Source organism: Leptonotus elevatus, chromosome 2 (assembly GCF_054856555.1).
Source record: "Leptonotus elevatus isolate MCC_2025b chromosome 2, RoL_Lele_1.0, whole genome shotgun sequence".
Lineage (NCBI taxonomy): Eukaryota > Metazoa > Chordata > Actinopteri > Syngnathiformes > Syngnathidae > Leptonotus > Leptonotus elevatus.
The window spans coordinates 44,316,616-44,335,410 of NC_141240.1; the positions used below are offsets into that span (position 1 = coordinate 44,316,616).

Here is an 18,795-nt window from a genome sequence, read left to right on the forward strand (position 1 = left end):
GAAACCCTAACCCTAGTTTAAAACCCTACTTTGAAACCTTAACTCTAGTTTGAAACCCTAACCCTAGTTTGAAACCCTAATCCTAGTTTAAACCCCTACTTTGAAACCCTAACCCTAGTTTAAACCCTTACTTTGAAACCCTAACCCTAGTTTAAAACCCTACTTTGAAACCCTAACCCTAGTTTAAACCCCTACTTTAAAACCCTAACCCTAGTTTAAAACCCTACTTTGAAACCCTAACCCTAGTTTAAACCCCTACTTTGAAAACCTAAACCTAGTTTAAAACCCTACTTTGAAACCCTAACCCTAGTTTGAAACCCTAATCCTAGTTTAAAACCCTACCCCTAGTTTGAAAACCTAACCCTAGTTTAAACCCCTACTTTGAAACCCTAACCCTAGTTTAAACCCCTACTTTGAAACCCTAACCCGAGTTTAAACCCCTACTTTGAAACCCTAACCTGAGTTTAAACCCCTACTTTGAAACCCTAACCTGAGTTTAAACCCCTACTTTGAAACCCTAACCCGAGTTTAAACCCCTACTTTGAAACCCTTACCCTAGTTTAAACCCCTACTTTGAAACCCTAACCCTAGTTTAAACCCCTACTTTGAAACCCTAACCCTAGTTTGAAACCCTAACCCTAATTTAAACCCCTACTTTAGAACCCTAACCCTAGGTTAAACCCCTACTTTGAAACCCTAACCCTAGTTTAAAACCCTAACCCTAATTTAAACACCTACTTTGAAACCCTAACCCAAGTTTAAAACCCTACTTTGAAACCTTAACTCTAGTTTGAAACCCTAATCCTAGTTTAAACCCCTACTTTGAAACCCTAACCCTAGGTTAAACCCCTACTTTGAAACCCTAACCCTAGTTTGAAACCCTAATCCTAGTTTAAACCCCTACTTTGAAACCCTAACCCTAGTTTAAACCCTTACTTTGAAACCCTAAACCTAGTTTAAACCCCTACCTTAAAACCCTAACCCTAGTTTAAAACCCTACTTTGAAACCCTAACCCTAGTTTAAACCCCTACTTTGAAACCCTAAACCTAGTTTAAAACCCTACTTTGAAACCCTAACCCTACTTTGAAACACTAATCCTAGTTTAAAACCCTACCCCTAGTTTGAAAACCTAACCCTAGTTTAAACCCCTACTTTGAAACCCTAACCCTAGTTTAAACCCCTACTTTGAAACCCTAACCCGAGTTTAAACCCCTACTTTGAAACCCTAACCTGAGTTTAAACCCCTACTTTGAAACCCTAACCCGAGTTTAAACCCCTACTTTGAAACACTTACCCTAGTTTAAACCCCTACTTTGAAACACTAACCCTAGTTTAAACCCCTACTTTGAAACCCTAACCCTAGTTTGAAACACTAACCCTAATTTAAACCCCTACTTTAGAACCCTAACCCTAGGTTAAACCCCTACTTTGAAACCCTAACCTAAGTTTAAAATCCTACTTTGAAACCTTAACCCTAGTTTAAACCCCTACTTTGAAACCCTAACCCTAGTTTAAACCCCTACTTTGAAACCCTAACCCTAGTTTAAACCCCTACTTTGAAACCCTAACCTTAGGTTAAACCCCTACTTTGAAACCCTAACCTTAGTTTAAAATCCTACTTTGAAACCTTAATCCTAGTTTAAACCCCTACTTTGAAACCCTAACCCTAGTTTAAAACCCTACCCCTAGTTTAAAACCCTACTTTGAAACCCTATTCCTAGTTTAAAACCAGACTTTGAAACCCTAACCCTAGATTAAACCATTACTTTGCAACCCTAACCCTAGTTTAAACACCTACTTTGAAACCCTAACCGTAGTTTAAACCCCTACTTTGAATCCCTAACCCTAGTTTAGATCCCTACTTTGAAACCCTAACCCTAGTTTAAACCCCTACTTTGAAACCCTAACCCTAGTTTAAACCCCTACTTTGAAACCCTCACCCGAGTTTAAACCCCTACTTTGAAACCCTAACCCTAGTTTAAAACCCTACTTTGAAACCCTAACCCTAGTTTGAAACCCTAACCCTAGTTTGAAACCCTAACCCTCGTTTAAACCCCTACTTTGAAACCCTAACCCTCGTTTGAAACCCTACTTTGAAACCCTAACCCTAGTTTGAAACCCTACTTTGAAACCCTAACCCTAGTTTAAACCCCCACTTTTAAACCCTAACCCTAGTTTAAACCCCCACTTTGAAACCCTAACCCTAGTTTAAACCCCCACTTTGAAACCCTAACCCTAGTTTAAACCCCCACTTTGAAACCCTAACCCTAGTTTAAACCCCCACTTTGAAACCCTAACCCTAGTTTAAACCCCCACTTTGAAACCCTAACCCTAGTTTAAACCCCCACTTTGAAACCCTAACCCTAGTTTAAACTCTAGTTTAAACCCCTACTTTGAAACCCTAACCCTAGTTTAAAACCCTACTTTGAAACCCTAACCCTAGTTTAAACCCCTACTTTGAAACCCTAACCTTAGTTTGAAACCCTAACCCTAATTTAAACCCCTACTTTGAAACCCTAACTCTAGTTTAAACCCCTACTTTGAAACCCTAACCCTAGTTTAAAACCCTACTTTGAAACCCTAACCCTAGTTTAAAACCCTAACCCTAGTTTAAACCCCTACTTTGAAACCCTAACCCTAGTTTAAACCCCTACTTTGAAACCCTAACCTTAGTTTGAAACCCTAACCCTAATTTAAACACCTACTTTGAAACCCTAACCCTAGTTTAAAACCCTATTAACGTGATGTAGTTTAAGATGGGGGAAAACTTGCAAAATCTCACTTATTTAGCATTATACATCAGACTAAAAATAATTGCCGTGCAACACTTACCTCAGACGAGAGGAAATGGGACGAGACCGTCGTCGAGAACCTTCTAAAATAGTCTCATTCAAGCGTCTCTAATTGGCCACAGCACAGACAAGCAGAAAACGACCAATCAGGGAAAAGAGATAGGACAACACGAACTCCAACTATCAGCAAGAGGGGTCCGTCGTCTAGAACCTTCCAAAATCAAGCGAATGTCATTGGCCACAGCACAGACAGGGAAAAAAGCGGACCAATCAGGGTTAGGATTAGAAAAAAACGCGCGAGAGAAGACAACGCGAAGTCCCAACTATCACAAGATGGGTTGCAGCCGGATGGTGAGGTTAGAGCGCGCTGCATCCGAGGAGACCAGTTTAAGGGGGCAACTGCGCTGCGTGCAGCTGCAAGGTTCAATAATGCGGATTGTGTCATACAACACTCGCGGGTTGCGAGTAGGACATACTGCTACATACAGGACAGGCTGTCTGGTGGTGGATGCGCTGCTTGACCAATTGTATGTGTTTTTTGCACAACAAAAAAAAAAAAAAAGATACAAATTGTAATTCAAACATCCACTTTTTTAACCACTAAAAAGAACCAACCATTGTCTAATTCATATCTTTGTTTTCAGTGTTAAGGGAGTGACACATATTTTAATTACTATGCATTTAAAAAAATCTGATTAATCTGTTATTTTAATTTCAGCAATTATCACCTGTCTAAATTATTCAACACAGACAAATCTTTACAAGCGATGAAATATTTCTACAAAAAATCCAGTATTATATATTTTATTATTGGCTACATTGTACATGTCACTGATTTTTTTTTTTTAAGTATATTGAACATAAAACAATCTAGTTAAATGAACCTTCCAATTTGAATTTGTTGATTTACACCATTAACCCAATTTTATCAACATCTTACAAATTACTTTTATATGTGTATGTGTGCCCTGAGGAAACAACATGTGCACAGTCACCGTTTGTGCATCTTGAAGAACTCATCAATATTATAAAAGAAAACATTTACTTTAGCAAAGGAAATGGACAATTTTTAGTATTAAATAATAAACCATAATAAGCAAAAAACACAGTAATAGTCACGCTACAAATTTGGAAAATAATCAAATAAAAACATTTTGTGACTGAAAAGTCCTGGCTGTACCTAATCAATTGGCCAAGATGGCCGCCGCCCCGGGTGGGCAGAGGGGAGAGAATCCTTGGTGTACCTAATTAATTGGCCAAGATGGCCGCCGCCCTGGGTGGGCGGAGTGGCGAGAATCCAGGGTGTACCTAATTAATTGACCAGAATCCTGGGTGTACCTAATCAATTGGCCAAGATAGTAGTAGTAGTAATAGTATTTGCAATAGTAGTAGTCGTATATAGGCCAAGCCTTGAGTACACCAAGAAAAAAAGGGGCTGAGTTGAGCTCAACAGTGAGAGATGATTGGCTGAGGCAGTTGCTATGCAAAAGTGACAGACCATTCACGCACACACATTTGATTTTAACTTGTTGCGAGACGTCACGCACCCACATTCCATTGATTTTGTATAGGATTACGCTCACCTCAAACAAAAGCCTCTCACGACTTAACGGTTGAAGATGCAGATTCCAGAAATGGCTCGTTAGAACGGCAAGGGTTTGGGGTACGCGAGCATGTTCTCAGTTTTTTTAATCGGATGAAAAATGACCAAATGAGAGCAGGTTAAAAACTTATGATTGATCGAAAACGAAAAGGGAAAAACGGAGAAAATAACATTGAAAAGAGATCGAAATAGTCCGACTTCTCCTCGCTTAAAGTGAAAATAAAGGTACTAAATGACACCTTAGCCAAATAAAACTTAGTTTTTCAGAAAGCAGAGGCTTGTGGCTACAAAATGTGCCAATTTGATGTCTAGTGAGCAAAGATTGTGGCCATGGTGACGAGTTGAAGTGAAACTTTTGGAAATATATTTTTTGGTTCCCGTCACTGAAGCTTTAATTAGTCACACTCTAAATAGGCGACTTTCACCCTTTGCTCACTGTCTTTGAACCCGCACAGGGGGGAGAGCTTTCATTCCTTAATTTTTTTTTTGACACTGAGCTAAAGATGACAAAAATTCCAACAAAATGAGCTAAAATTCATATCGGAGCTAAAATTCATATCGGTCGGTCAACGTATGCGCGTGTCTTGGAAAAAGGTGTTTGATTGGAGTTGATCTCTTTCGGTTTCCCATTCATTCGTATGGGACTTTATTTGGGAGTTTTTTGGGAATAGCGTCGCCATGGTAACTGGGAATTCCCTTGCGGAAAAATCGGTGGAAGATTAAAAAATATAATAAAAAGAAGAAGAAGAATAATACTAGAAAAATTTCCGCGGAAATTTTGAATGGGCCTGCTGACTCTTGCAAGGTGGAAAGATGCATGCTCTGAACTGTTTGCCAAATGTTGGTGTACTTTACCTCTCAATTTGTGTCAGCAGAAATAGAGTTCAGGACAATTTGTAATAACTGCAGTTATTACATGTGTAATGGCTTCCCTTATGTCTTGATTGACATTTTAGTCATATCAAAAGGGAATCAGTTTAATTTCTTGCTTATAGTGTAAGTGATTAACTAAAATATAAAATGCAATATACTGTATCATGGAGCAAATACAGTATGAATGCAGTGTTTAAATTTGACATTGCATATTAAAAGGCATGTTGGTGCTGATCAATATTGCAGGAATATTACTCCAAAGTACATGTAAAACGGCTCTTAAAAGAGCCGTTTTGGGTCTTTGTTACACAGCATCTTCATCTTTTCCTGAGCACACAAAGGAACAAGTTGTTAGAAAATAGGCAGCAAAACTGAACAGTTAAAACTTAATCTAAATACTCATCCAATACACATGTGACGGTTTTTCAGTGAGGAATCCTGTAGAATAAATCATTTTGGTCTACGTTTGCGGGATCCCTTTTTTCATCTTTTCTCTCCACCAGTTGTACCGGACATAACAACCTTGATATCCTTGGCCATGTCAAGTAGCGCCCCTTGCTGCGCTCCATCCACCTGTATTGCATGTGAAAATGAAAAATGAGTGTTCAATGTTTGCCTAGATCAATTCAGTAATCAATCATCACTTACCATCGCAGTTCATCCCTTACCATCGCAGTTCCTCACTGACACCAACACTTTTCATTGTGTTATAGTCACAATCACAATAAGGACAAACAAAACATTCAAGTCCAAATGCACGATGTCCTGCTAATAGAAAAGCACACTGATTAAAAGTACCTTCATACAACACTGCTCAAAATAAGGGAGCGCTTAAATGACATATCCCATGTCTTAAATTCAATTTAAAGCTCAATACGTTTAGAACTAACTAAATGATAAATATGTCTACAAAAAAAATTATTGGCCGCTCTGATTTTGAGTGTAGTTCTGTTATGACACCAATTTTGAACGAGCAAAGGATTTAACTTTTCAGCCTTTACAATTTAAAGTACAGTATCCCCCTCTTTTGAGCAGTGGTATGAAAGGCTCAATAACATTTGCAAAGGCACACTTGTGAAAATGGTGCCCTTGCGATCGACAATGAGCTGACACAAGAAGTTAACACACAGTAGACCGGACTGTGGTAACTGTAATAAGTGTGCAGAACGCCTGATTGAACACAACAATCTGGGCGAGATATGTAAATGTGATCAATCAGTGTCTGCTTTCCAGTTGTGGCCTGCGTGATCAGCTGTGAAAAGCCTCTGGACTGAAACAAGTCCAGAATGGATTTCTTTCCCTTTGAAAGCAAATCCTCATTAAAGTCTCCGCAAACAACAATAGGCTGGCAGTCCATCACGGCCAAGGCATCCAAGAGACTTCCAAGGTTTGGAAGAAATGTGCCAAGACTCAGGTTGGGTGGCCTGTAGACCGTAGCTATCAAAGCCTGGACGGGAACGTCAACCCTGATGACAGCAAATTCCAGGTCAACCACATTCTGAATAAACCGACGGGGCTCCGCTCGAAGACAATCGCGATAATAGACTGCGACTCCGCCACCCTCTTTTTGGGCCACGTCCAGTCTATTTGAATACGAAACTTGTCTGTTGCGCACAAAAGTGCTGCATCCCTCCAGTTGCAAGGGAGGGGGGAAGAAGGATCCAGACAAATGAGTTTCAGTGAGGCAAAGGACATCTGCCAGCCTCAACTCATGATGAGACTTTAAGTCGTCAATATGAGATGGAAGGCCCTCTGTGTTGTGATGAACAATGGTCAAGGTGGGAAAAGCAGTTTGCGGCATTTTGAAAAAGTACAACAGTGGTCTTGTACTTTGGAAAGAAGCGCGCGTCATACTGTCCATTGCCGTCGTGACGTTGGGATTGGCATAGATTTTGGATTCGTCAAAGTCTATGACCCTCAATCCCTGAAGTGACGTCGTGCGGCTTAGGGCAACATAGGCCATTCCAGGTTCAAACACACGCTTAAGAGACACCACTGCAGAAGTCATCGTCATGCCTTGCACTTTGTGAGCCGTGCATCCAAAGGCAAGCTTCATGGGGAATTGCCGCCTGACCACGCCTTTTATGCCCAGGTTTTCCTCCGACCTTTCGATATAGACCAAGTCATCCGTCGGCCCCAGAATTTTCTTGCTTAATTTCTGGCCCGCTTCGGGATTGTCTAGCCTCAGTCCGAGCAAGGTCACTTTCTCCGCCGACCCCTTTGGGGCGCTTTGAACAATGTTGCCTATTGTGCCAAAGGTCCCGTTCACCAATCCGTCCTCGACATCCAAATTCCGAAGAAGCATAACCCGTGCTCCTACACCAGGTTGAAGGGCATCCGGTAGATCCCTTCTCGACCCCATGATCACTTTGGTCACGGTGACCATCGCCCCCGACCGTGGGCTCTTCCTGTAGTCCTCTGCGGGAATATTGACCACAGTCAATTTGAGAGCAGCCACAGTTGCTGCATTGTGCCTATCCACCTCTTTATTGGTGGCAAAGATATGCAGAGTATCCGCAGGGAGGTCTCGCGCATCCGTGACAGCCGTGGTGAGTAACGCCCTGTCACCATCGCCAAGCGGATCAGCCTTCCCCTTCTCCCTGATCCTGTTCAAAAGCTCGGCAAAAGCGACGTCGTCTTTTTGCCGCATGATTTGAGTAAGCTTGACCATCTGAAAATCTGTCCAGAGGTCAAGAAGATCGTTGTCAGAAACGCAGAGGGGCTTGGACCTTCCGAGGGGTGGCAGTTGGTAGAAGTCCCCAACTGCAAGAACGGAGATGCCCCCAAATGGTCTCTGGTTGCCCTTGATTTGCTGAAATCTCCAGTGGACATAGGCAAAGAGTTCCTTGGAGACCATGGAGATCTCGTCGATGATCAAAATTTCCACGTTGCAAAGGGTTGCTCTCAATGCGTCCAACGTATTCCCCAGTGCCTGGTAAGCAGGCTTTAGAGTCCTGGGGAGTTTCAAGAGGGAATGAAGCGTTTTCCCTGAGATGTTGTAAGCCGCCGTGCCAGTAAACGACGTCAGCAGCACAGCAGGCTTGGCCATATCCGCTTCGTCGCGGAACCTGGGAAGCTGGCGGAGAATCTTACTGGCCTCCTGGTAAATGCACTTGATGACATGCGATTTACCACAGCCAGCTCCTCCGGGGATTAAATAAAAGAAGGGCTCGAGGAGACCATCCGAAACGCGTTTCAAACACCACTCGCGCACAGCGTAGAAGACGGACGCTTGCGTTTCATTGAGACTGCGGTACATGTTCCTCACAAATTCGGCGCTCAACTTTGGCGCCTCAAACGCCGGCAAGACCGCGCCGCTACCAGGAGCGTCCTGGTAGGCCGGAACCTCATCTTGCGGGTCTTCCTGTAACGGATTAGATTCGCGTTCGGCGGCACACTCCAAACGCTCTGCTTCTACCTCCGGCGCAAAAGTGCTCCACGCGTTGAGAACTGCACGAAGCTCTTTCAATTTTTCAAAGGCATTGTCCACGGTCTTTCCCCGTCCTTCGTACCGCCCCGATTGCGGTCGACGATAGCCCGCACCCGACCGAACTTTGAATCCCCGGCACCGTAGAACTCCTCGTACTTTTTGAGGTTTTCAGACCTGAGCTCGGCGTCGTCTCTGTGGGGGAGGTACAATTTAAGCTGGGTCCTGTAATACTTCTCAGCATACTTTTTGATCGAGAAGCGAGTGAATCTGATGACGGCATCTTTTCCAATCCGCTTCTGGATGAATCCCTTGCCGTGTGAGAGGGGAATGACATTCTTGCCCTCAGTCTGCTGACCGTAGACGACTCGGTATTCGGATGCGAATTCGGCGAGACACATCCGCTCAAACATTGCCGTTCTAGGTCTTGCCACATATTTGTCTGGCAGACCAGACATCCACACGTTGTCTGCGTCCGGATGCATGGTCTTCAGTCTACTCATGGGTAGACTCAATTTCACGCCATCCTCAGCAGTCTGGATGAAAACTACGCTGCGCGAGCACTTCTTCTGAGGGAGACTGCATGTCCGCGCCACCGCTTCTTGAGCGCTCACCTCTCTGTGCTTGGAATACGCCGCCATTATTTTCCTCATCTCGTCCTTTTTGTCGACAAGAGGCTTTGTCTTCAAGTCTTTGACGACAGACGTGAGGAACTCGGACATCTCGTGCTCCGGTTTGGAAATGTACGACATCATGTACATGAGACACGCGACGTCATCGAGCACGTACTGAATATCCATGTTGGCGTTCCATGCCCGCAGCAGATGTGGGTTGTAAGCATTGATCCAGCTTTCCGTTGGAGCACGCTTCAACATGACAACCATTCCGGAGGTCAGATTAGTGACGCTGTCCTTGTAGCTGTCCATTGTCAAATTGGCCTTTTTGAGAAGCTCCGGCAAGTCCTGTGGGACATCCGCGTCCATGAGGATCTCTGATGCGTTTGAGCTCTTCTTTAGCCTCCCTTTGTTTTTCGGTGAGGCGCGCCGATTTGGCCGCCTGCTTCCTATGCTGGCCTTCCACACTCTTGTCCGTTGGGACGTCTTCAGTCTCCGTCTGGAATGGCAACGTGATGGTGGTTTGGTCCATCGGCAGTTTGGGGTACCCAAATCTGCAAGAAACGTTTCCTTTCCGACAAGACTTTGTGTGGTTTTTGCTGTGTGCCTGAACGCTGGTGACAATGTCGTGCAGTTCAGGGTCCTCAATCGGGTCTGGTATTTTGCAAGTGATGTACTTGTCGATGAAGTCAATGGCTTCTTGACAACATCTGGGGTCGGGTTCTTCGATGACTGGCGCACCCTTAATCCAGAGCAGCATGTGAGCGTGCGGACTTCCCCTGGCTTGAAATTCCACACGATAGAAGTGGTCTTCTACCGGACCGAGGGGCTGTGCGGGAGACAGGATGAATGCCATAAGAGCATCCATCCTTTTCTCAAAAAGGCGCATCACTGTGACCGGATTGCTGCGAAGAACATCGCATTTGGCATTCCAGTCGAGATGGGAAAAGTCCCCTTGTTCGCCTTGCTGCGCTTTGACTATTTCGATTACTTCGGGCCATCTCATTTCCGCAGCAGAAAAGGTAAGGAAGAATGTGGGCTTGCCCAACTGCCTGGTCATTGCATGGAGGTCCCTAAGGGCACCCTCCCAAAAAGCCGGCGTGCCTCTCAAGGGCTGCATGAAGCGCATCGCATGCTCTCTTTGGATGAGCTTCTCCAGTTCGTCTTTGTCCTGAAGCATCCGGTTTGAAATCTTCTTCCCATCCCAAGTGAGGGCTGTCCCCTTGCGGGCCTGAATGGACATGCTGTTGGTGGCCAGATGCGTTTCCGTCACAAACTGCGCAAAGAAAAGGTAACTTTGATCTTTGGCAAATCGAGTGTCAACGGAGAATAACCTTGCATTGAAATACAAACTGGGTGACAGCTTAATTTCTCTCGCCTCATCGAGTGAATTCTGTCCTGTTGGGAACTGAACGGGAAAGGCCATGGCTTTGAGGTTTGGCACGGCAAAAAATCCCACCGGCTTGTTTCCTTGGGCAGGAGCGATGCTAAATATGCCGTCCCCATATGACAGCTTTTCCTGCGCGATGTCAGGAGGCTGCATACAGGTGTCGAGTGTCAAGCCCGGCCTGAGCTCCTCTTTGCTCTCTTGGGGAGTCTGTTGCTCTTTGTTTGCGGGGGTGTCGCTGCTCTCTGGCTGTGCATCGGCCTCAGGGATGTCCTCTTCTCCTACCCCCTCGTCTTCCTCTTCCTGGAGACTTTCAAACTGAGCGCTTTCATCTATCGATACAGTTTTGTATTCTGCATGAATGCGTTTCAGTGTCCTCAGCGCTGCCAAGACATTTGTCATGTTGACAGTGTAAAAATGCTGGTAACCTTTGTACACAATGCGGCGCTTCAGCTTCACCTGGAGAAGCTGGGCCTCACTGCGCGGCCTTGGGAGGGAGTTCACTACGGCTTCCATCTCTGATGGAACGCACACCACAGAACCGTGTACGGCCCTTTGCCGTCCTTTGGGCAACGCAACAATCTTTGCAAAAGGGATGATTTTTGCAATTAGCTGTCGTTCAAGTACATTTAATTCCGACAGCTCTTCGGGAATGGGCGCCAGTGCCAAGTTATTTGCCACCGCCTGGGGTGGCATGCCACCTCTGAACAGATGGTTGTCACAGGTATGACAAATCCACTCCTGCACCCGTTCTTGAGGAACGGTACATGGGGCGGGGCAACTACAAGTGTGAACAAACTGGCCTGTCAAGCACGCAAGCGCCACATCAACATTTTTGGTGTATCTGGCTCGTTTGCAATGCTTTACTTGATTGGGGAAAAGCGCACGGTGGCACACTGTGCAGATATACGTCGGCCCATGCCGAACCCTTTCCCGGAAAGAAGCGATGGTGGCTTCCATTTCCGGATCTACGAGTGCCTGCTTCATTTCCACAGAGACGTCTACTACACCGTTTGCCTGATCCTGCTCAATTTCCTGACACTGGGGAATGACGCGACTATATTTATTTTTGATTTTCACAGCACAATTTAACTTGTGGCGAATACGTTGCAGCGCGTTTGAATCACGCCTGTCCTTTCTTTTTTGTAAACAGCGCCTAATATGAGAAGGCCTGAAAGCCGAATCTTTTTAGTACCTCTCTCGCATGTAATTTTTCTGTTTACTTTGAAATGAAATGTCTCTCCTGTACCTCTCTCGCATGTAATTTTTCTGATGACTCTGAAAAGATATATCCTTTCTGTACCTCTCTTGCATGTACTTTTTGTGTTTACTTTGGAAAGAAATATCCTTTCTGTACCTCTCTTGCATATAATTTTTGTGTTTACTTTGAAAAGAAATATCCTTTCTGTACCTCTCTCGCAAGTAATGTTTCCGTTTACTTTGAAAAGAAAGGTCATTTCTGTATTTCTCTCCTACGTACCTTTTCATCAATATCTTCTGCTTTTGCTGAAAAGCAAGATTGTGTTGGTATTTGCCAATCAGATATTGCTGCCGTTTTGCCTTAAAAGCAGAATCACTGTTATATCTATTCTTTTGATAGAGCTTCTTTTTTTCCTTAAAGCAAGGATCACTGTGATATTTAGAATTAGATGACAGTTGTCGTTGGCACTTACGAATGTGTTGACGTTCCCTATACAAATGTTTTGCACGCTGACTTTTACTACATTTGGAAATATCTATATTAACATGCAGCAGTTTGAGTCCTTGCTGAGGTTCCGGAATATTTTGACTCTCATTAATTTGACTTGCTTGGCTATTTGGTTCAACATGTACCGCACTATGTAGCTCTTGATTTGGTACAATACCGATCACAATTTGTATCTCTTTAGTTGGGGAATCACCTAATTCAATTAGTAGCTCTTCATTTGCCTTTGATATGGTTGTAGTAGAATCCCGATGCGTGTTAATGGAACTGCCATCAATATGAAAAGAGACTGGCACAAACTCATAGGTTGCAAACCGGCTATGTCTTTCAAAAAGCTGACGCAAATGCTCAACCAAGCCACACAAGTGAGAAAAAGTCAACATAATTGCAGTTCCGTTTGGGTGTGGCAAGCCCACTTCAGATCTGGAATGTGAATCAAATAACCCAAAGTATCCTGATGTGTTACGGAATACTGCAAAACACTCTGGATTCACAATCAAGAAAGCAAGAGTGACATTTTGTGACAAGCACTCAAGCTGAGCTCCAAGAGACAATCCCAAGTCTCTTTGGGAATGACCGTCATCTATGACATAACCAACGCTGAGCTCATGCATCTGTACATTATAGACATTGGTGTCCGTCATGACTTGTTTTGGCATCTCCTCGACAGTCAAGTGATCATTCCCAAAGTTATGGTCCAAAATCAATTGCTGTTTAGCACCCACGTAAAGAGAGTCCCCGTGTTCAAGCACTCTGTCAAGTTCAAGCGAATTAAACTGCAACCCCTCAGCATGGAAGGCCAAGAAAGTGAGAGCCATACAAGTACACTGGTGGTTGCGAGAAAAACTTGAGTACCTTTCATCCATCTGTGAATGTGTGGCCCTCACGGATAGCGTGCGTTGAGGAAGTCCCACAGCAGGATCCTGAAATGATTGAAACCATTTTAATTATCTTAAATTCTAACTAATATAATTTTAAACATTTCATATGTTAATGGTTAATGTTGTGAGTATAAAAAAAATTACCTCAGTCCCAGGACGACGGGGCGATGATGGTCTGGAAGGAACCTCCGCAGGGGCTGGCCTTTCCTCTGGCTGAAACGACAAGCAAACAATAATTCTTTAACACACAGCACTTGTGTGAAGAGTCACTAATTTCTGTTTGTGATTTTAAGTAAGACTTCTCAGGGCTGATAAGAATGCAATGCAAACCTGGTGCTCTCTCCGTGTGCTCTTATGGGCTGGCTGCTGTCGTCCTGCGGTGGATAGAGATAGAGAGATATATATTATTAAATTTTTTTATTTTTTTTGCTTTTACTGCGAAGCATTGTTATGACAAGAATGGACAATTAACTATACTTTTTTTTTTGTCATGAAGATGGATATGTAAATATAACGGGCAAACAAAATAGGAAAACTGAAATACCTTCTTATCCTTTGGATCCTGGGCAGTCCTCAGGGCTGGAAAGATGAGCTGGAGACAGCTTGTCCATCGCCTCCAACATGGGTGGGCTGAACCAGAGAGGGTTCAATGGGATGTTGCACTGTAAAAAACACAACAAAATAGAAATAGAGAAATAGAATTTTAACATGTGCCATGGTAAAAGGCTGAATGAATCCATGATCACCATCACAAACCTGGAGAGTGCCCATCCACCCAGTGGGCCCACAGGTGACCTCAGAGTCCACAACCGAGCTGCTCTGAAATGACTAGTGACATTATTGCAACACACACATTCATAAAATTTAAGGTTTTCAAAAACATGTTAGGAGGTTTTCAAAAACATGTTAGGCTTGCGTTTACCTCCATGGCCTTCCCGACGAGTGTCCAGTCAAAAGGGTTGGAAGGCTGAGGCGCAGTGACCTCACCCTTAACAACCACTTTTGGTCTGAACACTCGAGCTGGTGGCGAACGCTGAGGAGCAGCCGGTGCAGGTGGTGCAGTCCTCTCACTCCGCAGGTTGACGGCAGCCCACAGCAACCGCGCAAGCACCGGCATCCCATCGCTGTCACTGAGGTGTACCTTCCAGACATGATCAGAAAAAATATTATACATCTACAAACATACTTTTGATAGGAGGAGCACTAATAAAATGTTTGTTTGTTTTTTGCAGCAACTAATGTACTTACCCCGTCTCTACACCACAAGTGAAGATGTGACAGCGGGAAGTGGCCAGCAACAGATAGGTAGCGAATACCTACAGTAACAAAGGAAAAAACATTATTAGCTCAAGAGTCCTCCCCCCCGCTGAGACACCAATGAAATCAGATCAGGAGGTGACTTAAAGAAAAGTAGAACTTTGTGTGTGAAAACTATTTTCAACATGGAACGTACCCATAAGTGCTGCCACCCGGTTGTACTCCTGGCGAAGAAGGTCCTGCTGGTCCAGCTCGACGTTCAGACGAGGGGGGAAGTCCAGCACAACGACCTGCACAAAGTTTAAAACTGTAAAATATACATCTGGAGCAAGATGAACTTTCATTCATATTCCATCCTTCAATATTCATTAACTGTTTAACTACGGGAAAAGGCTGAAATGTATTTTAAACAGAACATATTTGACATATGCAAGTACATACTTGAAATTTAAATGTATGATCTATATGAAGGAAATGTGTGAACTTACGTTGGGCCAGCGGCTGCAGACGGTGTGCAAGAACTGGCCAAAGTCAGCCGCTGCCTCAGCGATGGGGCGGCCCAAGTTGTTGCTGGGAGCCAAAATGCAGACCACCTCGGGTGACCGAGGCAGAACAGCATTCAGCACCTCAGCACGCAACTCGGAGGCCCTGGCACCCGGGGTGGACATCACGGCAAACGAGAAACGTCCCTCCGGCATCTTCACAACCCCATCGGCAATGGCTCGCAGGTGGGAGTCACCAACAACCAGGACAAACTATTACAAAAGAAAAAAAAAAAGTAGTAATTGAAAAAAGGAAAGAGGTAATTTAAAAAAATAGACACAAATGAAGGTTGTTAATTTGTTATAAAGGCAGAGTTGATTATAAAACATACCGTGTTGTCCTGGTTCAGTGCTGGAATGACCAGTTTGTGCCTCCGCCCAGTCACAGCTGAAACTGGCCATTCCCGAACTCTGTGGCGCCAGCCAGTGCCTCTGCCTAAAATGATGCACACACAGAATACCATGTCAAGTCTCAACTTCAATTGCTGACAATGCACAGTACAAGTACATGTTCCACTTTGAGTGTATATGAACCTGCAAAATATTGGAATTGTTTAAAATAATCGATTGTAAAACTGCTGCAAAAGCAATTAAAATTATGACTGACCTGGTACCAGAGCCTTGGCACAAACAAGGGACACCTAAAACATAAAGCATAGACATTACACAATTGTAGGCATGTGCAGTCACCACAATGCAGAGTAAATAGCAAACATAGGTTAAATTAGTTTCAATTTAAATTGACCAGGTATTTTGTACATACAAGTGATGTTAATTCAGGCCAGGTTTATTAATGAAATTCTTAATCACAAAAGAGATTCAAGGACTTAACTGATACTTTTGTTTGTGTCTGAAATGCAGTCACAATTGCTCAATTTTGCTAGAATTTTCTGATCAAATACATGAGCAGAAAGGCAGCAGATTGTACCAGATTAGATTATAGTATAAAGGAAGTATATAGAAATATGTTTTTGACAAAACAATGACATACACTGTTTAGATAGACATGAAGTCTAAAACAAAACATTAGTTATTAAATATAACCGTCTTAGTTATTATTTACATCTGGTCTATGTAACTTAAAAGAAACCATGTGAAATATCTGTGTCCGGGCTAGGCACCTCACAAATTTGTGATCAATGTTAGTGAGTTTATTTTTGACATTAGTAAAAATTTTGAAATCTTGTAGAAAACAGACTTCATCACAATTAAATTCAGAATTAGTTTGACATGAATAAAGCAATGCACAAATATCGCTCAGTCATACACTCTATATTTGTCAAACTATGCCCTGGTGAAGACAATCTTGTGTTGAAACATGTTGGTAGTCCATTTTAAATAAAGGATTTTTTTTACATTACTAATGAGTGTCTTGAATACACAGACTGCTTTTAACTCTTTGACCGCCATAAACGTTATAAAACGTTTAGCATAAACCTAGGGATGGGCGCCGAGGACGTTAAAAGACGTCCCCTATGTTTTTTTGGGGTTTTTTGAAACGGGTGGAGGGAAGCCTTGGGCAGCTGTGCTGAAAATATCAAGCAGATCAAGTAAGTTTAATGACTCGTTTTGGCCTCTAGATGGCAGCGATGACTCTCCTTGCACTTTGGGTGTGCCGCCCACCGTGGGCGTCGGTATAAAAGGTGAGGCGGAGCTAGAGTGGAGTGGAGAGGATAATGGAGAAAGCAAAAAGCATGGAGGAAGAGAAAGCAAAAATGACGACCGGTGGAAAGCAGCTCACGCTTGATCGGTATTTTCAAAAAGAAACCAGTGCTAAATTGAATGTTGGTGGCGATGATGATGATGGCGACAACGAGGTTGATGCCGAAGTTGCGGCTTTGACGCGACGTCTTCGGCCACGTCTTAAAGCGACGCCGGTTAGCGATGCTAACGCCGGAAAACGTGGTGCACGTCCAAGTACTTCTGCAAACGCGGACGTTGATTCGGACGACGAAGAGTACCCCGAGTCGGATGGCTATTCTTCGGAGGAGTGGGTACAGTCGGATCTTCGAGAAAGTGATTCGGACAGCATTTCATCCGCAGAAGACTGTGAAGGTAAGCGCAAACTTGCTATGAGATACTTTTCCTGCACGCTGCTAGCACCTCGTGTAACGTGAATGTATAATTCATAGATCGTGCTCACAGCGACAACCTACAGTTTCCACGACAAAGAGAGGTATAAAAAACGTGTTTTCAATACACTGCAACAACAAAAGAAAACGGTCTTTCGATATGATTGTAATTGTATATATTTCTTTCAGCTGCAGCTCGTCGGGCTCAAGGTGACGCGTCTCACAGTGAGCAGAATAAAGGTAAAAAAAAAATGATTCTCCAACTCAGCACGAGTAAAATATTTGATGGTAAATGTCTTCTATAATTTCAACCAGTGGATCCAAGAAAAAAGGTAAACGTATATATATATTGCTTCACACTGATCTAAAATAAATATTATATGATATTGAAATGTATATTTGCAGATCCCAAAAGTTCTGGCTGGCATGAAACAGGCTGGCAGCCAAACACATTCCTGTTTACTGAAACTCCAGGACCAAGGGGTGCCGCAGCAGAGCTAAATTCAACCCTGCCAGCTGACTTCCTGCAACTATTCATCTCAAACGAACTTCTCCAGCACATTGCTGATCAAACAAATTTATATGCACGTCAATCCATGCAGAAGCAGACTGAAAGTCTGCCACACTGCAGGAGTCGTGCTTGGAAGCCAGTGTCTGTATTAGAATTGAAAACATTTTTTGCACTCCAATTTCTTACTGGGTATATAAAAAAGCCCAGTATAGAAATGTATTGGACTCAGGATGAAATTGAAACCACACCATTTTTTTAGTCGCGCGATGCCTCGAAACCGCTTCCTGCTTATCTGGAGTTACCTACATTTTAACAATAATGAGAGACATAGTTCAGATGACAAATTATTTAAAATCCGTCCTGTGTTCAACCATATTGTAAATAAATTTAAAGAACTGTTCCAACCCGGTAGGAATGTATGTATTGATGAGGGAATGATGAATTTTCAGGGCCGTCTATCGTTTAAAGTTTACAACCCCCAAAAACCAATCAAATATGGAATTAAGTCATACATCCTGTGTGACTCCCAAACAGGATATTGTTTTAATATGCAACCTTATGTTGGTACTAGTTGTTCTCTGCCGGATACCGTGTTTAATTTGCTAGATCGTCTGCCAGGAAATGGGTACACGCTCTTTATGGACAATTTTTATAATTCAATTGGGTTGTGTGAACGTCTCCTGGCAGCACGTACAAATGTTTGTGGAACACTGAGAAAAAATAGGGGTGAACCAAATGAGATCACTTCTCTTACAAACACTGGCCTTGGGGTGGGGGGGGAATTGGTGAGACACAACACAAATGTTTTGGTTGTGGCATGGCAGGACAAGCGTTTGTTGAGGATGGTGACTACTTTTCACAAAGATGAAATGCGGACAGTTGATGTGTAGGCACTAAAAAAAAAAGAGAGTGCCTTTCCCGAAACCTGTATGTGTTTTGGACTACAATTCCACAATGAATGGCGTCGATAAGATGGATCAAAACATTTCTTATCACCCATTCACGAGGAAGACATTGAAATGGCACAAAAAATTTGTTGCCTATCTGTTTCAAATATGTTTGTTCAATGCCTTTATCCTGTACAAAGCTAAACATCCTGGCAAATGTCAGCATTTTTTGGAGTTTATCCA

The 18,795-nt window shown here is 43.3% G+C and overlaps 1 long non-coding RNA gene across 1 annotated transcript; it reads left to right on the forward strand.

Moving 5' to 3' along the window:
• The first annotated feature begins 16,735 nt into the window (after positions 1-16,735).
• LOC147180174 (uncharacterized) lies at positions 16,736-17,486 on the forward strand. The gene is made up of 3 exons (XR_015094224.1): positions 16,736-17,137; positions 17,215-17,258; positions 17,344-17,486. It is a non-coding gene; the product is annotated as an uncharacterized LOC147180174 (long non-coding RNA).
• The last annotated feature ends 1,309 nt before the right edge of the window (positions 17,487-18,795 follow it).